The sequence below is a fragment of the Xenopus tropicalis genome, chromosome 8 (assembly GCF_000004195.4).
Source record: "Xenopus tropicalis strain Nigerian chromosome 8, UCB_Xtro_10.0, whole genome shotgun sequence".
Taxonomy (NCBI): domain Eukaryota; kingdom Metazoa; phylum Chordata; class Amphibia; order Anura; family Pipidae; genus Xenopus; species Xenopus tropicalis.
Window position 1 is genome coordinate 10,560,818 of NC_030684.2, and position 24,954 is coordinate 10,585,771.

The following is a 24,954-nucleotide window of genomic DNA, read 5'->3' on the forward strand; positions in this document are numbered from 1 at the left end:
AGGGATTCCCCTGTACTAAGCACAATTCAGCAGGAACAGCCCCCTAAGTTTGCTCATAGCCTGTACAGAGAGATACCATAAAACTATGGCACATAGGGATTCCCCTGTACTAAGCACAATTCAGCAGGAACAGCCCCCTAAGTTTGCTCATAGCCTGTACAGAGAGATACCATAAAACTATGGCACATAGGGATTCCCCTGTACTAAGCACAATTCAGCAGGAACAGCCCCCTAAGTTTGCTCATAGCCTGTACAGAGAGATACCATAAAGCTATGGCAGCATAGGTATTCCCCTGTACTAAGCACAATTCAGCAGGAACTGCCCCCTAAGTTTGCTCATAGCCTGTACAGAGAGATACCATAAAACTATGGCAGCATAGGGATTGCCCTGTACTAAGTACAATTCAGCAGGAACAGCCCCCTAAGTTTGCTCATAGCCTGTACAGAGAGATACCATAAGACTATGTGTAGGGACCCATAGGGTTAAGTTCCCTATGGCTTTACTTCCCTGTTATTGGGCAGAAGCCCCTGTACTTAGTTTACAGTGTAAAGCTATCCCCTATGGTTTAGCCAGGTAGTACACGCCCCCTGCCAGACTGATATAGTGTCTGGCAGGAGGGTGTGACTTCCTCTATTGGCTGCATGCTGTGCCCTAGGCAGAGCCCCAACTGAGCCTGGGTACAGATCCGGCCCAGTAAAGCCACTATCCATCTAAATTTAAGTCGGGGACAGGGCCCCGTGAATGAGGAAAAGACAGCATAGCAACATATGTAATAGCACCCTCTAGGAGTGGTGAGTTCAGACAGAATTATACAGAAAGAGCAGCCATTTGCTCCATCCAGGACAATAGCAAAGGAGTAGTCTTCCTAACAGGCAATACTGGCCTTAGCTTAGGGACACAGAAGTGCTAGGGGAATAGTTTAGCAAATATGCCTTGCCCTAACCTCCAAAAGAGCATGGGACTATGCTGGTGAGCTTTCCTACCTATCACTCTGTTGCTGTTCTACCTGCCCAACCTCTTGATGAGAAGGGATATCCAGGGGAGCATCATATTTCTGCTATTGATCCGAATTACATCAATTGTATAACTGCATGCTGATCTGTGTAACATCTGAGTGAGTATATTGAAATACCCTAAATACCCTTGTCTTGGGCAATAAAGTACTATCCAGTTATTCTGCAAGAGCTCCTGGCGTCCTATTACTTTAACCTACTGTACAACACCAGTGTGAGTTGTAGTTCAACAACACCATCTAGCCCCTGACATAGCTCCCACATAGCGGAGGCCCATCCTGGGAAAGGGGGTTGCTGTAACACGTGCTCTAACGTTCAACTAGCCTGGAAATAATACCCCTATTTAGCCACCCAAGTGTTACATATGGCACGTAGTGATTCCCCTGTACTAAGCACAATTCAGCAGGAACAGCCCCCTAAGTCTGCTCATAGCCTGTACAGAGAGATACCATAAAACTATGGCACATAGGGATTCCCCTGTACTAAGCACAATTCAGCAGGAACAGCCCCCTAAGTTTGCTCATAGCCTGTACAGAGAGATACCATAAAACTATGGCACATAGGGATTCCCCTGTACTAAGCACAATTCAGCAGGAACAGCCCCCTAAGTTTGCTCATAGCCTGTACAGAGAGATACCATAAAACTATGGCACATAGGGATTCCCCTGTACTAAGCACAATTCAGCAGGAACAGCCCCCTAAGTTTGCTCATAGCCTGTACAGAGATATACCATAAAACTATGGCACATAGGGATTCCCCTGTACTAAGCACAATTCAGCAGGAACAGCCCCCTAAGTTTGCTCATAGCCTGTACAGAGAGATACCATAAAACTATGGCACATAGGGATTCCCCTGTACTAAGCACAATTCAGCAGGAACAGCCCCCTAAGTTTGCTCATAGCCTGTACAGAGAGATACCATAAAACTATGGCACATAGGGATTCCCCTGTACTAAGCACAATTCAGCAGGAACAGCCCCCTAAGTTTGCTCATAGCCTGTACAGAGAGATACCATAAAACTATGGCACATAGGGATTCCCTTGTACTAAGCACAATTCAGCAGGAACAGCCCCCTAAGTTTGCTCATAGCCTGTACAGAGAGATACCATAAAACTATGGCACATAGGGATTCCCCTGTACTAAGCACAATTCAGCAGGAACAGCCCCCTAAGTTTGCTCATAGCCTGTACAGAGAGATACCATAAAACTATGGCACATAGGGATTCCCCTGTACTAAGCACAATTCAGCAGGAACAGCCCCCTAAGTTTGCTCATAGCCTGTACAGAGAGATACCATAAAACTATTGCAGCTCTGAAAAGTTTTGGGACCTTAGTATTAATATTTAAAGAATGGCAGCCGTATAAATTTAAACATAAGAAGTCTATATGGGGGGATCTGATTGGTTGTTGTTGGCCCCACCCACTTTTCTAAACTTGGAACGTAGTCACCCAGTGACAAACTGTGCAAAGTTTGGGGACCCTCACATTAAACATGTGAGAACGGCAGCAGTTAAAATTTCCTAACTGAAAACAATGAAAGAAATGTGATTGGCTTTTGGTGGCCCCGCCCACGTTTTCTAACCTTGAGTACGAAGTCGCCCAGTGACTGGGTGAGCAAAGTTTGGGAACCCGGGCATCAAACAAAAAAAATTCAACAGGTGAAATCTGATTGGCTGTGGGTGACTCTGCCCACTTTTCAAAACTAAAACTGCAGTCCCCTAGTGACCAACTGTGAAAAGTTTGGGGACCCTGGTGTTAATACTGTGAGACTGGCAGCAGGTTGGATTTCCCCATTGAAAGTCAATAGGTAAAATCTGATTGGCTGTTGGTGGCTCCACCCACTTGAAAAAATTGGATGCATAGTCACCCAGTGTGCAATGTTTGGGAACCCTGGCATGAAACCAATAAAAATCAGTAGGTGAAATTTGATTGGCTGTTGGTGGCTCCGCCCACTTTTTAAAACTAAAACTGCAGTCCCCTAGTGACCAACTGTGAAAAGTTTGGGGGCCCTGGTGTTATTACTGTGAGACTGGCAGCAGGCTGGATTTCTGCCAAGTCAAAATCTGATAGGCTGTTCACAGCTCCTCCCACTTTTGGGCATCCAACAATCATAATTTAATTCAAGCTGACCCCATGACTGTGTGATTCAAGTTTGGGGGGTGTGGCCTCAAAGCTGTAAGATTGGCAGCAGTTTCAATTTCCCCATTAAAGTCAATGGGTGAAATATGATTGGCTGTTGGCCCCTCCCACTTCGGGGTCATCAAACAAATGTTGCTGTTTCGTTCGGGGCAACCCCATGATTATGTTATTCAAGTTTGGGGGGTGCAGCTTCAAAGCTGTAAGTGTGGCAGCAGTTTGAAAATCTTCCCTGTCAAAGTCAATGGGAAAATTTAGCAATGAATTACTAAATCCTCATCTTGTCTTTATATAGAAAAATCAGCTTTATAGTCATTTATAGCAAATATGGCTATTACTGTAATACTATTCCTACAGCCATATAGAAACAGGTCTGTGTATATGTCTCTCACACACACACACACACACACACATATATATATATACACTGTACATATTTTAAATTAATTTATTACAGGTATGGGACCTGTTATCCAGAATGCTCGGGACCTGGGGTTTTCCGGATAAGGGGTCTTTCCATAATTTGTATCTCCATAACTTATGTCTGCTAAAAATCATTTAATCATTAAATAAACCCAATAGGGCTGTTCTGCCCCAATAAGGGGTAATTATATCTTAGTTGGGATCAAGTACAGGTACTGTTTTATTATTACAGAGAAAAGGGAATCATTTAACCATTAAATAAACCCAATAGGGCTGTTCTGCCCCCAATAAGGGGTAATTATATCTTAGTTGGGATCAAGTACAGGTACTGTTTTATTATTACAGAGAAAAGGGAATCATTTAACCATTAAATAAACCCAATAGGGCTGTTCTGCCCCAATAAGGGGTAATTATATCTTAGTTGGGATCAAGTACAGGTACTGTTTTATTATTACAGAGAGAAGGGAATCATTTAACCATGAAATAAACCCAATAGGGCTGTTCTGCCCCAATAAGGGGTAATTATATCTTAGTTGGGATCAAGTACAGGTACTGTTTTATTATTACAGAGAAAAGGGAATCATTTAACCATTAAATAAACCCAATAGGGCTGTTCTGCCCCAATAAGGGGTAATTATATCTTAGTTGGGATCAAGTACAGGTACTGTTTTATTATTACAGAGAGAAGGGAATCATTTAACCATGAAATAAACCCAATAGGGCTGTTCTGCCCCCAATAAGGGGTAATTATATCTTAGTTGGGATCAAGTACAGGTACTGTTTTATTATTACAGAGAAAAGGGAATCATTTAACCATTAAATAAACCCAATTTTCATAGTTTTTGAATTATTTTCCTTCCTAGTCTCTTTCCAGTTTTCAAAAGGGGGTCACAAACTATTGCTCTGTGAGGCTACAACTTTATTGTTATTGTTACTTTTTATTATTTATATTCCTGTCACTTATTCAAACCACTGCTTGGTTGCTGGATTAAATGTGACTGTTTCAGTTCCCCAGAAAAAAAAAAAAAAATGTTTCTCTTTTGTTCTGAAATGTCAGATTAGATTAGATTTCTAATAAAGACATTTTGATTTATGTTGTCGGGACCTGTGAGACATGACCAGGTATATATTCACCCAGTCTGGTTTTATAATGAGCTGAACTTCATTGCGATGCCATGATGGTTGCCATGGATACCACTATCCAGGCACATATTCACCCAGACTTGTGAAACCTAACTCCATTGTGATGTCACAGTGATAATGATTGGTTGCCATGGATACCATTGTCTAGGTATTCAGTATCAAGAAGCCTAGTCTTCTACTGTTCATTTGCTTTGTTGCTTGCGATATAACAACACTGCAGATCGGTAAGTACTGAAAAAATATTTTATCATACACATAATTCCGGTAAAACTGTGGGAATACCAAGTGGGATAAGGGTGTGTGTATTGTAAATATGGGAACTATGACTTTTATGTTATTTATATTATAAATATTTCCCTTAGGATTTATTTCCTATGTGTTGTAGGCCAGAGGCACAGGAAGGGAAAGGGAACAAATTTATAAATATATTGATACCGTTTGTCGTAGACCCATGAATGAGGTGTCAAACCGTGCAGCTTATTCGGGAATGGGGTGCTATGACTTTTCTGAGGGGTGGGCGGTTAATTGCCCCAGGAGGGGCACGAGTTTTGCCACGGCAAGCACCACTCACATTTTCTTTAGGAAATGTACCTCTCTAGTTAATTTTTACTATATAAAACTATGAATATATATACAGGACATACAGGTCTAAGGGCAAGTTCCTTTACACGTATCTGATCTGTATTTCTCTTTTCTTGTTTCTCTTTAGCGACAGAAGCAGTTGGAGCCCTTTGAGCCACTGATCAGGATGGGTTTTACCTGTCCTGCTACGTGGCTTATTATAGGGCTCTGCCTTATTCTTTTTAACTTTTCACCGATATATTCAACATCACCAAGTAAGTGAGAAGAAATACAAAGAACTAGTGGGGCTCATTTTGGTTTATTCTATGTGAAAGGGCTGATTTGTTTCTAGCAGATTTAAATAATTCTATCCATTTTTCTCTTTCAGTTCCAAAGATCAGAAATGTAACTCTCTTCAGAGATAATGTACAACTGAAATTACACTCGTGGAACCTTGTACCTTGTGCCTTCACCACTGGTTCTACACTCAGTCCAGATCATTTTTATCTGGAATGGGTTAAAACCCTGGATGAAGGACAGAGTTACATGCCCCTGATAGGCTGGTTTGGTGCAAATCAAACCAGTTTTACCAAATCAGGGCGCCGCTTCCGGATTTTCCCATCTCTTCTTAATAGAGGAAACTGTTCTCTCGTAATAAATCCAGCTAAAAGCATCGACCGTGGCACTTATGAAGCTCGAATCACAATCGATGGAATTCTCTATGAGCCTGTGCCTAAAGTGAGAGTTCAGATCATGGGAATAGGTAAGATCTAAAGGCATCTTTTCATTGTTCATCCAAATTGTTATGTTTTCCTAAATATTGTGTGTATTATTCACAGACTTTGGGATGAATTCCACTTTCAAATATTATAAATGATTAGCAGTAAAATGTTATTATCATTGCTTATAAAAACACAGGGTCTTATATATTATTATTATAGAATACTAATCACTGATTGGTGTCTATGGCTTTAGGCCCAAATACACATTTTCTCATTGTTCATAAATGACCGCCAAATATTCTAGGTTTAATGTCTCCTTCATGGAAGTTATGATGGTCCTATGATTTATACAGAATAATACCCTCTTTAATCATCTTTCATATTTTCCTGCAGAGACAGAAAGAAATCTTCCAGAGGACAGACAGAATGACCTGGAAGAAAATGAAGAACCAATCGATCGGCCATTAATCCGGATCAAGAGAGATGAACCCACTAGCAGCAATGGCGAAATGAAATATATTATTATTGTCATTTTCCTTGCTGCAATTTTAGTGGTTGAGGCCATTGGATGGTGAGTTATAGCGATTTCTTTGGTTTATATGGGTTGGGGAATAACAAAATTTTATGTTTTGACAAATGTATATTTGTACAATGGGGGCAAACTTGAAGCACAGCATAGTTATTATAGTAACTGGCACAGTATAGTGAATTGGCACATTTATCAAAGTAATTGGGCTGCATTAAGCTTTTATCTCTTTGTATCGGGTTTTAGACTTACAGCATGAAAATATTGTCACATCCCTTAAGAACTTGTGTGATTTGTGTGTTTGTGCAGGTACATGTATTACAAGCTGAGGAAGAAGATGGATCCCAGTGATGCTGAGTGGCTCATTGTTACTGGGAAATCCAGGAGAAAAGCTACTGCTATTCCTGCATCCCAGGAAACTGAGACAAAGTGAGTTTTTGCTCTGCGCTACCTCTGCTGCTGCTGCTGCTGCGCCCCTGCTAACCCAAACCCATCCTATTAATAGGAGCCAGGCTGGAGCAGCAGTATCTCCAGATGCTTTACTAAATGATTATAGGGAAATGTCCTATAATATACCCCTACCTGTGACTGTATTTCATTGCTACGGCTCAAGAGCATTAGGGATTTTATAGCTGCGGTTTTATTCCAATAGATTATACTGGCAATGGCATTGTGCGCCTGCATTCAGTTACTGTACATTCAAACCATTTCTTTTCTTTATACAGGACTAAACCAAAGAAACGGAAAAAGAAAGTTGTAAAGAAAATTAAAGTGGCAGACACAAAGGAGGAGGAAGAAGAAGATGAAGAACCGGTAAAACCTCCTAAAAAGCCTGCCAAGAAACCTTCCAAGAAACCTCTCCGTAAACCTAAGAAACGTGCTGTGTAAGTCTTTACATCTACTCATATTATATCATTTATATCATTTGGGCTGAAGCCTTTTGATATATTAATGTTAAAGTGAGATAGTAACGTAAGGGTCACTTTAGTGATTCCCACACAGCATTAGATCAGGGAACTCGTCATTAACATTTTCCTTTGTATTTGTTTAGGTCTAAAGTTTCTCAGCTAGAGGAGAGTGAAGCTGAAGAAGCTGACACAGAGGAGAGTGAAATTGAAGTGGAAGAGAAGCCAAAGAAGAAAATGTGAGTTTCTCAGCTTATACTTGGGTTTTGCTTATTATTATTATTGCCCTTAGAGTTCCCACAATAGCTATCAGCCACACAAACACCATGCTGAGGCCTGTGAGACCTAATGGCTACAGGGCTGAGCCTAAAGTATATCCAGGGGTTCTGCTGAATGTTTAAAAACATCTGCCATTATATTTTACATTTAAAGCTCAATCACACTTGTGGCTTTGTAGCTACAGTTTGTTGCAAGCTGCCAATGGCAGTATGTGGCTGCAATAATTTCAATTCTACCTATTGCTTTTCTTTGTATAGAATTGAACCAAAGAAACCAAAGAAGAAAGCTGCCAAGAAAATAAAAGTGGCAGACACAGAGGAGGATGATGATGGTGAAAAACCATCTGAACCTCCTAAGAAGTCTGCCAAAAAGCCCCTGCCTCCCAAGAAGCCTGCTCGTAAATCTAAGAAACGAGCAGTGTAAGTTTTTCTATCAATTAATATAAGACTTTCTGTTAGTATTGGGTTTGGGCCTAAGGCTTTTGACATTAATACTAACTAGGGTTTTAACAGTTTACTTGAGATTATTATTAATTCTCTGATTACTGTTCTACATTAATTACTGTTCTACATCTTGTTTTAGGCCTAAATTTGAGGAGGAAGAGGAGTCTGAGGAAGAGCAGCTCGAGATTAGCCAGTGAGTTTTTACTCCTAACTTTAGTTTTTGGTTATTGTCATCACTTATTTAGGATTGAAGGGGCTTAAAATAAACTAGAGTTGTAGAATGGATTGACTGTTACCCGCCATGAACTTTATTTATCTGGTGTCCTCAATGTTATCTGCATTTCTAAATTTGTACATGTTGAGGACACATACACAGAGGGTTGTAGCTACTACCACTATGAGGCAGGACACTAATATAAACCCTTCTTTTTAAACTGAAACCTCTGCATGGCGCAGACATGCTGCCATTTTCTATTGCCATTAGCAGGCATGGTCCAGGCCCAAATAACCACTTTAGTGATTTCCAAACATCATTAGTCTGGGGAAGTTTTCATATTAATAATCATTTTACATTTTATTTTTCAGGTCAGAGACCTCTCAGACAGAGGAGAGCGAAACTGAACTGGAGAAAAAGAAGCCAAAACTGAAAAAGTGAGTTTCTGAGCTTGAAATACGGTTTTCTTATTTATATTGCCGTTCGCTTTCCCGGAATATTTCTAACACACACACACCCCATCATGACACCTGTTAAACCCAAGGGCTTCAGGAATGGGCCAGCAGTATGTCCAGGGATTTACTGAATGTTTATAGGAAAATGACTTTAAACCCCACCTGTAAGTTGGCAATGACAGTAGGTGCCTGCATAGAGTTACATCTTACATATTTATTCTATCTGTGCAGGACTAAACCAAAGAAAGCGAAGAAAGCTGTAAAGAAAATCGAAGTGTCAGATACCGAGGAGGATGAGGAAGAAGAACAATCACCAGAACCTCCCAAAAAGTCTGCCAAAAAGCCGAAGCCTCCAAAGAAGCCTGTGCGTAAATCTAAGAAACGTGCAGAGTAAGTCTTTATATCAATTAATATAAGCTTTTGTGTTAGTATATTGTTTGGGCATAAGGCTTGTGATATATTGATGCTAACTAGGATATTATCAGTTTAGTGGAGATTATCATTATTTCTCACCACACGACACTGCATCAGAAAGGTTTTCATTATTGTTTTTCATTTTGTTTGTTTAGGCCTATATCTGAGGAGGAAGAAGAGTCTGAAGAAGAGCAGACAGAGATAAGCCAGTGAGTTTCTAAGCTCGAACTAAGTTTTCATTTATATAGTAGATTATTATCCCACTGATTATTAAAGCACAGCTACTGTATATTCTATATAAAACATTAGCTCATATTAATCCACCTTCCCTAAGTAGATTCTCCAGTGATTCCATACATATCACCGATACGCTGTTTATTGTTCTTTGTATAATGATTTCCTGACAGTGTTAGATCAGGAAGTTTTCATTCCTTTTATATCTTTTGTTTGTTCAGGTCTGAGACTTCTCCTACAGAGGAGAGTAGTGAGACTGAGCCAGAGGAAAAGCAGCCGAAAAAGAAAAAGTGAGTTTCTCAACTTGTAATGGGGTTTTGTAGATCCGAGGGTTTGTTACTGAATGACTGATGATTAATAGCATTAAATCACACTTGTGAATACACTTTCTTAAGGCTCAATGGCATAATACATTTAGTTAGGAGGAGCATATTGGCAGTTTGTTATAATTCTCATATTATCTGTGCAGGATTAAACCAAAGAAAAAGAAGAAAGCTGCTAAGAAAATAGAAGTGTCAGAGGAGGAAGAAGACTCATCTTCTTCATCTTCCACTGAGGAGGAGGAAGAAGAAGAAGAGGAAGAACCTCCCAAAAAGTCTGCCAAAAAGCCGAAGCCTCCCAAGAAGCCTGCGCGTAAATCTAAGAAACGTGCAGAGTAAGTCTTTAAATCAACTAATATCAGCTTTTGTGCTTGTATAGTGTTTAGGCATAAGGCTTTTGATTTGAATATTATCAGTGTAATAGAGATGATTATTTTTCTTGCACAACATTGGTTTAGAAAAGTTTTAATCTGTATATGTTTTACTTGTTTAGGCTTGAGGAGGAAGAAGAGGCTGAGGAAGAGCAGACAGAGACGAGCCAGTAAGTCTATTTAAGCTTAAAGTTTTTCTAAATTGTTAACGATTACCCAGTTGATTAGGGAGGTGCAACTATAAAATATTATGTTGTTTTAACCCACTTTTTCTAATTAAATTCTCTAGTGATTTATTAACATTTTACTTTTAATTGTTCAGGTCTGAGACCTCTCAGATAGAGGAGAGCGAGGCTGAGCCTGAGGAAGAGCAGCCAAAGAAGAAAAAGTAAGTTTCTAAGCCTGTAATTGGGTTTGTATATCCAGGGGGTTTTAGTGAATGACAGAATGTGTGAATATCATTTCCATTTATGGCTGAGTGACAATGACAAGTGACGTTGTAGCTGCCATTTAGTTGGTGGAGCAAACTGGCAATGGCAGAAAGTTACATTGCATATATTTATTTTGTTTGTGCAGAACTAAACCAAAGAAGAAAGAGAAAGCTGCTAAGAAAAAAGTAGAGGAGGCTGTTTCTGAATCTGAATTAGAGGAACAGCAACCAGAGACCAGCGAGTGAGTTTTTATCCTTTAGTCAGTTATTCACTTACTGTTCTTGGTTGACAAATACTTCAATGATCAATGAGGAAGAAGCTCTTTATATATAATTATTTTTTAAACAACACTCCCAGAATTGTTAATCTTGTGTTTCTCACTTTACTGTGTTTCACCTCAGTGATTTTAATCAAGTTTCTATGATCTGTACCACTGAGTAGTGAGGTGCAGCTCTATATAAAATATTAGCTGGTTTGAACTACAGGAACATTTTACTGAATTCAAACGCTTTCATCTCATTACTATGATATCTACAAAGCACTAGATTTGAGAGGATTTCTTATCTGTTTGCTTCTTGTTTGTTTAGGAGCGAGATCTCTCTGAAGGAGGACAAATCTGCATCGGAACCAGAAGATGCAGAAGTCCAGTCAGAGGATGAAGGAATAACGAGAAAGCTGGAAAGGAAAGGTGCTATAAGGAGGCACACAAGAATGACCAGAGATGATACAGACTCTGAGAGGCCTAAAGAGTAAGTACCTTTTACTCTGTATTTTCTCACACTACACTATTTCAGTATCTCTATCCAATCATATTCTGTCTGGTCTGCCTACATTACAACAGACTCTGATGAAATTGTTAGATCAGTGACCCCCATTTATTAATTAATGATTTATACTTTACATTGATTTGGAGTTATTTGCTTATGTGTATAATTCCTGTGTGTTTAGGAGTAAGCATCCTGAGCTTTCTGGTAAGGCTGCAGCAGAGGCAGAAGAACCTGCTGCGGAGGCTGAACCTGAAGCAGAAGATGCAGAAATCGAGAAAGACTCTCAGACGCCTAAAGAGTATGTTTCCTTTCTGATTTGTTTAATGTGTATAACTTATATTGTTTATTTATACAGCACAAACATGTTACACAGTCCTTACAAATTTTGCTCATCGCTTAGTCCCTGCCCCACTTAAGCTTATTGTCTAAATACATATTAACATTCATAATAATATTCATTGGTCAGGTTCATTAACAGTCAGCGAATCTGCTAATATAGCTTTGCTTGCTCATAGCACTTAATACCAGACACTGGAGGGCTGATTCACTAAAGTGCGTTAAAACGCGCGCTATTTATAGCATGCGGTAATATTTTTAGCGCAGCTAATTTTTCACGACTTAATTCACTATTAGCATACTTGCGTTAATTTACGCGCGATACTGCATGTGTTATTTTAGTTATGAAGACTATTTTCATGCAGTATTGGACTGTACATGCGCTAAACAACGCCCCGCGTATAAATAGTTGCCGCATATAAATAGCAGCATATAAATAGTCGCCGCATATAAATAGTCGCTGCATATAAATAGTCGCTGCATATAAATAGTCGCCGCATATAAATAGTAGCCGCATATAAATAGTAACCGCATATAAATAGTAGCCGCATATAAATAGTAGCCGCATATAAATAGTGCATATAAATAGTAGCCGCATATAAATAGTAGCCGCATATAAATGGTAGCATATAAATAGTAGCCGCATATAAATAGTAGCATATAAATAGTAGCCGCATATAGATAGTAGCCGCATATAAATAGTAGCATATTAATAGTAGCCACATATAAATAGTAGCATATAAGTGGTAGCATATAAATAGTAGCCACATATAAATAGTAGCATATAAATAGTAACTGCATATAAATAGTAGCCGCATATAAATAGTAGCCGCATATAAATAGTAGCATATAAATAGTAACCACATATAAATAGTAGCATATAAATAGTAGCCGCATATAAATAGTAGCCGCATATAAATAGTAGCATATAAATAGTAGCCACATATAAATAGTAGCATATAAATGGTAGCATATAAATAGTAGCCACATATAAATAGTAGCATATAAATGGTAGCATATAAATAGTAGCCACATATAAATAGTAGCATATAAATAGTAGCCACATATAAATAGTAGCCACATATAAATAGTAGCCGCATATAAATAGTAGCCGCATATAAATAGTAGCCGCATATAAATAGTAGCCGCATATAAATAGTAGCATATAAATAGTAGCAATACAAATGGTAGCATATAAATAGTAGCCGCATATAAATAGTGCCTATAAATAGTAGCCGCATATAAATAGTAGCATATAAATAGTGCATATAAATAGTAGCCGCATATAAATAGTAGCCGCATATAAATAGTGCCTATAAATAGTAGCCGCATATAAATAGTAGCCGCATATAAATAGTAGCATATAAATAGTGCATATAAATAGTAGCTGCATATAAATAGTAGCATATAAATAGTAGCCGCATATAAATAGTAGCATATAAATAGTGCCTATAAATAGTAGCCGCATATAAATAGTGCATATAAATAGTAGCCGCATATAAATAGTAGCATATAAATAGTGCATATAAATAGTAGCTGCATATAAATAGTAGCCGCATATAAATAGTAGCATATAAATAGTAGCCGCATATAAATAGTAGCATATAAATAGTAGCCGCATATAAATAGTAGCATATAAATAAATAAAACGTGCGCTATTTATAGCATGCGGTAATATTTTTAGCGCGGCTAATTTTTAACGACTTAATTCACTATTAGCATACTTGCGTTAATTTACGCGCGATACTGCATGTGTTATTTTAGTCATGAAGACTATTTTCATGCAGTATTGGACTGTACATGCGCTAAACAACGCCCCGCGTATAAATAGTTGCCGCATATAAATAGCAGCATATAAATAGTCGCCGCATATAAATAGTCGCTGCATATAAATAGTCACCGCATATAAATAGTAGCCGCATATAAATAGTAACCGCATATAAATAGTAGCCGCATATAAATAGTAGCATATAAATGGTAGCATATAAATAGTAGCCGCATATAAATAGTAGCCGCATATAAATAGTAGCATATAAATAGTAGCCACATATAAATAGTAGCATATAAATGGTAGCATATAAATAGTAGCCACATATAAATAGTAGCATATAAATAGTAACTGCATATAAATAGTAGCCGCATATAAATAGTAGCCGCATATAAATAGTGCATATAAATAGTAGCATATAAATAGTAACCACATATAAATAGTAGCATATAAATAGTAGCCGCATATAAATAGTAGCATATAAATAGCAGCATATAAATAGTCGCCGCATATAAATAGTCGCTGCATATAAATAGTCGCCGCATATAAATAGTAGCTGCATATAAATAGTAACCGCATATAAATAGTAGCCGCATATAAATAGTAGCATATAAATGGTAGCATATAAATAGTAGCCGCATATAAATAGTAGCATATAAATAGTGCCTATAAATAGTAGCCGCATATAAATAGTGCATATAAATAGTAGCCGCATATAAATAGTAGCATATAAATAGTGCATATAAATTGTAGCTGCATATAAATAGTAGCCGCATATAAATAGTAGCATATAAATAGTAGCCGCATATAAATAGTAGCATATAAATAGTAGCCGCATATAAATAGTAGCCTCATATAAATAGTAGCATATAAATAGTGCATATAAATAGTAGCCACATATAAATAGTAGCATATAAATAGTAGCCGCATTTAAATAGTAGCATATAAATAGTAGCCGCATATAAATAGTAGCATATAAATAGTAGCCGCATATAAATAGTAGCCTCATATAAATATAAATAGTGCATATAAATAGTAGCTGCATATAAATAGTAGCATATAAATAGTAGCCTCATATAAATAGTAGCCTCATATAAATAGTAGCCGCATATAAATAGTAGCCGCATATAAATAGTAGCATATAAATAGTAGCCGCATATAAATAGTGCCTATAAATAGTAGCTGCATATAAATAGTAGCATATAAATAGTAGCATATAAATAGTAGCCGCATATAAATAGTAGCATATAAATAGTAGCCACATATAAATAGTGCCTATAAATAGTAGCTGCATATAAATAGTAGCATATAAATCGTAGCCGCATATAAATAGTAGCATATAAATAATAGCATATAAATAGTAGCCGCATATAAATAGTAGCTGCATATAAATAGTGCCTATAAATAGTAGCCGCATATAAATAGTAGCATATAAATAGTGCATATAAATAGTAGCCGCATATAAATAGTAGCATATAAATAGTAGCCGCATATAAATAGTAGCATATAAATAGTGCCTATAAATAGTAGCGGCATATAAATAGTACATATAAATAGTGCATATAAATAGTAGCCGCATATAAATAGTAGCCGGATATAAATAGTGCATATAAATAGTAGCCGCATATAAATAGTAGCATATAAATAGTAGCCGCATATAAATAGTAGCTGCATATAAACAGTAGCTGCATATAAATAGTGCATATAAATAGTAGCCGCATATAAATAGTAGCTGCATATAAATAGTGCATATAAATAGTAGCTGCATATAAATAGTAGCATATAAATAGTATCATATAAATAGTAGCCGCATATAAATAGTAGCCGCATATAAATAGTAGCATATAAATAGTAGCCGCATATAAATAGTAGCCGCATATAAATAGTAGCCGCATATAAATAGTGCCTATAAATAGTAGCCGCATATAAATAGTAGCATATAAATAGTGCATATAAATAGTAGCCGCATATAAATAGTAGCCGGATATAAATAGTGCATATAAATAGTAGCCGCATATAAATAGTAGCATATAAATAGTAGCCGCATATAAATAGTAGCTGCATATAAACAGTAGCTGCATATAAATAGTGCATATAAATAGTAGCCGCATATAAATAGTAGCTGCATATAAATAGTGCATATAAATAGTAGCTGCATATAAATAGTAGCATATAAATAGTATCATATAAATAGAAGCCGCATATAAATAGTAGCATATAAATAATAGCATATAAATAGTAGCCGCATATAAATAGTGCTTATAAATAGTAGCTGCATATAAATAGTAGCATATAAATAGTAGCCGCATATAAATAGTAGCATATAAATAGTGCATATAAATAGTAGCCACATATAAATAGTAGCCGCATATAAATAGTAGCATATAAATAGTAGCCGCATATAAATAGTAGCATATAAATAGTGCATATAAATAGTAGCTGCATATAAATAGTAGCTGCATATAAATAGTGCATATAAATAGTAGCTGCATATAAATAGTAGCATATAAATAGTAGCCGCATATAAATAGTAGCATATAAATAGTGCATATAAATAGTTGCATATAAATAGTAGCATATAAATAGTAGCCGCATATAAATAGTAGCATATAAATAGTAGCATATAAATAGTAGCCGCATATAAATAGTAGCATATAAATAGTAGCCGCATATAAATAGTAGCATATAAATAGTAGCATATAAATAGTAGCATATAAATAGTAGCCGCATATAAATAGTAGTCGCATAAAAATAGTAGCATATAAATAGTAGCCGCATATAAATAGTTGCATATAAATAGTAGCATATAAATAGTGCATATAAATAGTAGCCGCATATAAATAGTAGCATATAAATAGTAGCCGCATATAAATAGTAGTCGCATAAAAATAGTAGCATATAAATAGTAGCATATAAATGGTAGGTGCATATAAATAGCAGCATATAAATAGTAGCATATAAATGGTAGCCGCATATAAATTGTAGCCGTATATAAATAGTAGAATATAAATAGTAGAATATAAATAGTAGCCGCATATAAATAGTAGCATATAAATAGTAGAATATAAATAGTAGCCGCATATAAATAGTAGAATATAAATAGTAGCCACATATAAATAGTAGCATATAAATAGTAGAATATAAATAGTAGCCGCATATAAATAGTAGAATATAAATAGTAGCCGCATATAAATAGTAGCATAAAAATAGTAGCCGCATATAAATAGTAGAATATAAATAGTAGAATATAAATAGTAGCCGCATATAAATAGTAGCATATAAATAGTAGAATATAAATAGTAGCCACATATAATAGTAGCCGCATATAAATAGTAGCCGCATATAAATAGTAGAATATAAATAGTAGAATATAAATAGTAGCCGCATATAAATAGTAGCATATAAATAGTAGAATATAAATAGTAGCCACATATAAATAGTAGAATATAAATAGTAGCCACATATAAATAGTAGAATATAAATAGTAGCCGCATATAAATAGTAGCATATAAATAGTAGCATATAAATAGTAAAATATAAATAGTAGAATATAAATAGTAGCCACAAATAAATAGTAGCATATAAATAGTAGCATATAAATAGTAGAATATAAATATTTGCCACATATAAATAGTAGCATATAAATAGTAGAATATAAATATTTGCCACATATAAATAGTAGCATATAAATAGTAGCCGCATATAAATGGTCGTGCGAATAAACGCACACCATGTTAGCCATACATGTCAATACTTGCGGAAAATTACTATACTGAAAATGACAATTTCCCTGCAAACTGGTGGCTGCATCACTCTGGGGCCAACACAGAATAAATAACACTGCAAAGTCCATATTTTGTTGCCAAAAGCTCATGAACTTTACTTTTCTGTAATTACCGCCTGCCTCAAGTAGGTGTTAATTTTCGCACAGAATGGGATATTTAGCGCATCTAAGTGTTTGTGAATCATGCGTTAGTGTTTGCAGCCACATAATTATGTTATACCCCACAGATAATAATATAGCTATACTGGTATTATGAATTACTTATACCTATACAGCCTGAAAATCTTAGCCAAACAAACCTAGACAGAGTTTAGCTGTAACTGAATATGATTGTTGTAATAGTTAATAGGCAGCTCAAACATATTTGAGAATATTTACATTGCATTTGTTTTCTGTTTAGAAGTCACCATATAGTGAAAGATCAGAAGGGTCACCATGCTGAGAAAGAGTCAGCAGTGCACCCTGAAAAGAAGACTACTGATCAGAAGGGTCACCATGCTGAGAAAGAGTCAGCGGTGCACCCTGAAAAGAAGACTACTGATCAGAAGGGTCACCATGCTGAGAAAGATTCAGCGGTGCACCCTGAAAAGAAGACTGTGGATCACAAGGGTCACCATGATGAGCAATCATCAAAGGTGCACCCTGAACAGAAGACCACAGATCACAAGGGTCACCATGATGACAAGGAGTCAAAGGTGCACCCTGAAAAGAAGACTACAGATCAGAAGGGTCACCATGATGACAAGGAGTCAAAGGTGCACCCTGAAAAGAAGGCCACAGATCACAAGGGTCACCATGATGACAAGGAGTCAAAGGTGCACCCTGAAAAGAAGACTGTGGAGCACAAGGGTCACCATGATGAGCAATCATCAAAGGTGCACCCTGAAAAGAAGGCCACAGATCACAAGGGTCACCATGATGACAAGGAGTCAAAGGTGCACCCTGAAAAGAAGACTGTGGAGCACAAGGGTCACCATGATGAGCAATCATCAAAGGTGCACCCTGAAAAGAAGACCACAGATCACAAGGGTCACCATGATGACAAGGAGTCAAAGGTGCACCCTGAAAAGAAGAGTGTGGATCACAAGGGTCACCATGATGACAAAGAGTCAAAGGTGCACCCAGAAAAGAAGACCACGGATCACAAGGGTCACCATGATGAGAAAGAATCAAAGGTGCACCCTGAAAAGAAGACCACAGATCACAAGGGTCACCATGATGACAAGGAGTCAAAGGTGCACCCTGAAAAGAAGAGTGTGGATCACAAGGGTCACCATGATGACAAAGAGTCAAAGGTGCACCCAGAAAAGAAGACCACGGATCACAAGGGTCACCATGATGACAAAGAGTCAAAGGTGCACCCAGAAAAGAAGACCACAGATCACAAGGGTCACCATGATGACAAGGAGTCAAAGGTGCACCCAGAAAAGAAGACTGTGGATCACAAGGGTCACCATGATGAGAAATCATCAAAGGTGCACCCAGAAAAGAAGACCGTGGATCACAAGGGTCACCATGATGAGAAATCATCAAAGGTGCACCCAGAAAAGAAGACCACGGATCACAAGGGTCACCATGATGAAAAAGGATCAAAGGTGCACCCAGAAAAGAAGACCGCGGATCACAAGGGTCACCATGATGAGAAAGAATCAAAGGTGCACCCTGAAAAGAAGACCACAGATCACAAGGGTCACCATGATGACAAGGAGTCAAAGGTGCACCCTGAAAAGAAGACTGTGGAGCACAAGGGTCACCATGATGAGCAATCATCAAAGGTGCACCCTGAAAAGAAGACCACAGATCACAAGGGTCACCATGATGACAAGGAGTCAAAGGTGCACCCTGAAAAGAAGAGTGTGGATCACAAGGGTCACCATGATGACAAAGAGTCAAAGGTGCACCCAGAAAAGAAGACCACGGATCACAAGGGTCACCATGATGAGAAAGAATCAAAGGTGCACCCTGAAAAGAAGACCACAGATCACAAGGGTCACCATGATGACAAGGAGTCAAAGGTGCACCCTGAAAAGAAGAGTGTGGATCACAAGGGTCACCATGATGACAAAGAGTCAAAGGTGCACCCAGAAAAGAAGACCACGGATCACAAGGGTCACCATGATGACAAAGAGTCAAAGGTGCACCCAGAAAAGAAGACCACAGATCACAAGGGTCACCATGATGACAAGGAGTCAAAGGTGCACCCAGAAAAGAAGACTGTGGATCACAAGGGTCACCATGATGAGAAATCATCAAAGGTGCACCCAGAAAAGAAGACCGTGGATCACAAGGGTCACCATGATGAGAAATCATCAAAGGTGCACCCAGAAAAGAAGACCACGGATCACAAGGGTCACCATGATGAAAAAGGATCAAAGGTGCACCCAGAAAAGAAGACCGCGGATCACAAGGGTCACCATGATGAGAAAGAATCAAAGGTGCACCCAGAAAAGAAGACTGCGGATCACAAGGGTCACCATGATGAGAAATCATCAAAGGTGCACCCAGAAAAGAAGACCGTGGATCACAAGGGTCACCATGATGAGAAATCATCAAAGGTGCACCCAGAAAAGAAGACCACGGATCACAAGGGTCACCATGATGAAAAAGGATCAAAGGTGCACCCAGAAAAGAAGACCACGGATCACAAGGGTCACCATGATGAAAAAGCATCAAAGGTGCACCCAGAGAAGAAGCCTGCAGATCACAAGGGTCACCATGATGAGAAATCATCAAAGGTGCACCCAGAAAAGAAGCCTGCAGATCACAAGGGTCACCACGATGAGAAATCATCAAAGGTGCACCCCGAAAAGAAGCCTGCAGATCACAAGGGTCACCACGATGAGAAATCGTCAAAGGTGCACCCCGAAAAGAAGTCTGCCGATCACAAGGGTCACCACGATGAGAAATCGTCAAAGGTGCACCCCGAAAAGAAGTCTGCCGATCACAAGGGTCACCACGATGAGAAATCGTCAAAGGTGCACCCCGAAAAGAAGTCTGCCGATCACAAGGGTCACCATGATGAGAAATCGTCAAAGGTGCACCCCGAAAAGAAGCCTGCAGATCATAAGATGTGAGTTTGCTGTGTTCAAACTATGTTTTTTACTTCTATTTTATATGATATGGTTAGTTTATTTGCCCTTTAAGTGGTAGTCAGTATGAGTATAGCAATGTTGTCTAAGAAGATCTGTGTGAATGTGTAGGATGTTTGTATACATCAAGGGGCCTATTTCTTATGCTGTGTAAAACGATTTCGCCAGAAAAATGGTATAAGCAGCTGTGTAACATAAAAAGAAAACCGCCGTCGGAACTACAGATTTCACGTTGGTAATTTATGTAAGTTCCGGCGGGAAAAAAAATGTGTAAAAAAAAAATTTACTCTATTTTTTATACACAAAATAATAAATACGCCCCGAAATGTAATAAGTTCATTCACTTGATGCCAAAGAAAGATGAACTAAAGAAAGAATCCATAAAGACTGGGAAAGCTTCTAAAATGCAATCCCAGAAAAGGGATTATGAAGCACAGTCCCAAAAGGTCCATCTAAGGCTGAGGCACCTAAACAGTGACTAAAGCTCAGCTTTACTGTTAGCCTGTAGGCTCAATTCTGGATCCCTTATGTATTCATGGAAGATTTATTGCAATAAGTACTGTCAGTCTGTATAATAAATTCTCTCTTATTTTGTGCAGGCCTACATCAGATAAAAAGCAAAGTGGCATAAAGAAGGCAAAACCTGTAAAGCAGCCACCAAAGACTGGGACAGCCGCTAAGGCAAAGCCCCAGAAAGTGAAAGGTGCAACTAAATCTTCAGCACCTAACAAGTAAGTAGAGTTAAGCTTTTTACCAGGGCTACAATCACTTTTAGTCGGCCAGTAGATCCAGTTACTGATGGGAATTGTTACTCATTTCTGCATATATTTTGGCTTTAGCACAAATCATTAAGTGCTGGAATATTATATGTTTTAACTTTGCCTTTTTTTTGTGCAGGAAAAAACCAGTTACAAAGTTAAGCAGCAAAATTGCCAAACGGACAACAATGACTGGCAAAGCGGCAATGACTGGCAAAGCGGCAATGACTGGCAAAGCGGCTAGCTTATCATCGAAGAAGAACTTACCAAAGGCCAAGAAAACCAAGAAATGAGATACAATAAGGACTTAATGAGGTGGAAAAGTGGGCGGAGGAGGGTTCAGGATTCTACAACAACCTGAGAAATGAGAGATACACTTTAATTTCATCTTTGTTACTCAGACTTGACTTATCGACGTTGAAGAGGAGGTTAAAGTGGGCGGAGGTGGGTTTAGGGTGCGACAAACACCCGTGACTATTGATGTAACTGAGGCTAGCCAAATATTCTTAAGCTGGCCTTGACCAACAAGTAGTTACATCAAAGTCAAGAAGAGAAATTTGCTTTGTCAGAAGAAACCAAAAGCATCAGGCAGCGCTTTGATGGACCAGACTGACAAGAACTAATAACCCTGCAAAGAAGTAAGTTGGCCAAGTCAGGTCTAATGCTTTTTTCAGTAAGATTTTAGAGTTTTAGATCATGGTGGCCCATTTTCTGGTTATTAGGAGCCTGGCAGCTTTCATGATGTAGAAGAAAGGTTATTTGTTATTCCCTGGGGCACAAGTGCTAGAGATCTAAGGGGTCTGCCAGGTTTCTAATACCAAGGAAATGGAAATGTCAACTGTACTGAATTAGAAAAAAACAATAAACACAAACCTACCATATAAATAGCTATCAACACCGCCATCATAAAAAACAAAGTGGCATAAAGAAGGCAAAACCTGTAAAGCAGTATTTGCTACTGCGCCAAAATGGTGGAGGTGGGGTAAAGGAATCAATTTCTGAGATTCCATGCTCTCATCTGATCTAGGATTGCAGCTTGGCCATATTTCTTGGGTATGTCAAAGCTGTTAAGTTGTGCTGTAAGGTGCATGTATTTTAGTTCTATACTTGGTTTTCCCCCCAAGATCTATTGTTTTGTTGCTTTTAGGGTTGAACAGACATATGATTGGGATTTTAGGACTAATAGATTAACTTGGGTAGCATCATTATTTTGAAGGCCACCATTTTCCCATCCATAAAGTGTATTGCGACATCCATTTCTTATAACTTTTTCCTTGTTAGTATTAGCAGACTTGCTCTGCTTAGTAAGGCTCCTATAGCTTCAGTAGTTGGTTGTGTGGTTAATTGATCTGATTTTAGGTTGTAGTGGGTAAAATAGTCTCTTGAACTGTTCTGCTATTGAATTGCCACCTGAATTACCCATCTGGCCAGTAAAAGTGATGCTTGATTCCAATGTTGATTCCAATATTATTAATAAGGCAGTAGTTATATCAATAAGATTGCAAGTCCCTGGATAGATCTTGCACAGGGATAATGTAATGTTTGTGCTTCTGCTACAGTCTTCTATACCTGCCCCCTTATTTATCAGTCACATCAGTCCCTGCCCCTGTGTGTATCCCCTCTTCTAGGGCTCTATTCCCATCTATCGGCTCATTGTGGGGTCTACATTCTCTGTGTACTTCCCTCTCTGTTTATTATCATTATGTAGTTCAGCAACAACTGACCCGACATCCTCCTGCATCTGCAACATCTCTGTGTATCTAAATGAATGTTTCTGTTGTGTCTCTTTATTATAGGATAGGAAACATCCCCAGGACGTGCAGGACCTTCTCACTACAGTATTGAAGACACTTTATAGAAGAGAAGACTTCACCTTCAGTTGCCCCCCAGCAACTTTAGGAGATGAAATTCCTTTATTTGTTCTCAAACTGGAAATTCATCTGTTCTAGTGCAGACCATGATACTGTTGTGAGAAATAACTTGAAATAAAAGATATTCGATTAAATATTTTTCTTATTTTCACTTTCATTTTTGGGTAGTTTGAAAGAGCGCACACCCCCCACCCTTCCCTTTACAGGTGCTTACCTCCCTCCATATGCCATGCACATGCGTGTTAGGCGCATCTTTATATCCTGAAATTCCCAAGCATATCAAAAACGGCTTTAAGAGAGTTATTGGGATTTTTTATGATTAGCAGCAAGTCATCTGCAAATGCTAGTACCTTAAGTTGCTGCTTGTTAATAGTGATACCTTGGAAAGCCTTAGAAGAATTGAAAGCTCTAATCAATGGTTCTAAAGCTATATTAAATAGCAAGGGAGATAAGGGGCAGCCTTGTCTAGTCCCCTTAAAAATTTTTAAAGGTTTGGATTGGGCACCTCCTAAAATGACTTGAGTTTTGGGATTAGAGTAAAGATATTGAATGTAATGATAAAATGGGCCATTAATACCAAATAAATCCAAACAACTGAAAATAAGGCCCCAATTCAATTATCAAAAGCTTTCTTAGCATCAATATTAATTATGGAGCAAGGAATCTTATTATATTATATTATATTAAGTAAAGCTCTAATGTTCTTAACCCCTGATCTATTTTTAATAACCTTTTTGAGCTCCGAGGATAACAGAAGGAAGGATTAGGGACAATCTATCAGGCAAAATTTTTGAATTTAACTTAATATCTTGATTTAATAGAGATATTGGCCTATAAGATGAGGGGAGAGAAAGATCTTTATAAGATCCAAAGTTCAGAACAGGACTAAGCAGCTAAAACAGTTCCTCAGGGGAGGGGCTTATGCAGCGGCCATTGGAGATGATGTCAGCAGACTGTTACAAATGTTGCTACTCGATGAGGAGAATGGTTAAAAAAAACACCTGATACTGTCAGGCTTCAATTCCACCTCAAGACATGAGGTTTAAGCAGGGAGCCTTTTCAAACTAATTTTTTGAATTTTAATGCAGATTTTTGACCCATGGGAAACAGGAGCTTTATCCCTGAGCCTCCATCCTAACCGGCGCCAAACTAAGTCCCATAGGAACAGGGCTGGAACTAGGGGTAGGCAGAAGAGGCAGCTGCCTAGGGTGCAACGATTGGGGGGCACCAGGCAGAAGCCTCTGCTGCCTACCCCTAGTTCCCCTACTTTGCCATTGCCCCCGCCGCTAATGACAAGCGGCGGGGGCAATAACCCATGGCATCGCACCCCCCCACCCCCAACTGCGCATGCGTGCCAACGGAGGGGGCGGGCCAGGTGGCCGACCAGGTTGCCTAGGGCGCCCGGACGGCTTGGCCTGCCCCTGCATAGGAACTTTTAGCTGTTCTGATTAACTGCTGTATTTCTGTAAATGATTGCTAACTGCTAAAAAAAAATCTTCTTATATAGGCCTTAGCTATGGTTCCCCCTATATATGCCAGTTATTTCATGCACAGTATGTACATAGGTTGAACTACATTTAATATAAATAGTATAAAGGCTATTGACAGACTGGGGGTATAAAATATATATATAGGGCCACTCACAGCCTCTGGGCCCCCAGTTGGACAGCCCTGGCCTACACTATTTGTCACGCAATGGGGGACAAAGACACTGGCACAAACATGGAGAGAAACTGTTTCTTTTCATAGAAATTGTATACAAAGAGTATTTCAAGTAAAGGGAGTCATTTACTCTATATCCACCAGGGGGCAGAGATAGGGAGGTTATTATCCATAAAGGATATAATAGGGAAATATTAGTATCAATCACCTCTCCCCACTCTCACAGTAGCCCCTTATAACCCATCACTTCCTGTCTGGCAGTGTGAGCAGGGAATTATGGGAGAGATGTGCAGGTCACTTCCTGCTGCTTCATTAGAGCAGATATTG

At 38.4% G+C, this 24,954-nt stretch overlaps 2 long non-coding RNA genes across 2 annotated transcripts; both read left to right on the top strand.

Moving 5' to 3' along the window:
- The first annotated feature begins 7,321 nt into the window (after positions 1–7,321).
- On the top strand, positions 7,322–7,988 carry LOC116406776. Its single transcript, XR_004219812.1, has 3 exons — positions 7,322–7,410; positions 7,578–7,670; positions 7,968–7,988. It is a non-coding gene; the product is annotated as an uncharacterized LOC116406776 (long non-coding RNA).
- Positions 7,989–20,673: 12,685 nt separating this feature from the next.
- Positions 20,674–23,099, top strand: LOC108644801. The gene is made up of 3 exons (XR_001923339.2): positions 20,674–21,067; positions 21,234–21,732; positions 22,891–23,099. It is a non-coding gene; the product is annotated as an uncharacterized LOC108644801 (long non-coding RNA).
- Positions 23,100–24,954: the final 1,855 nt, after the last annotated feature.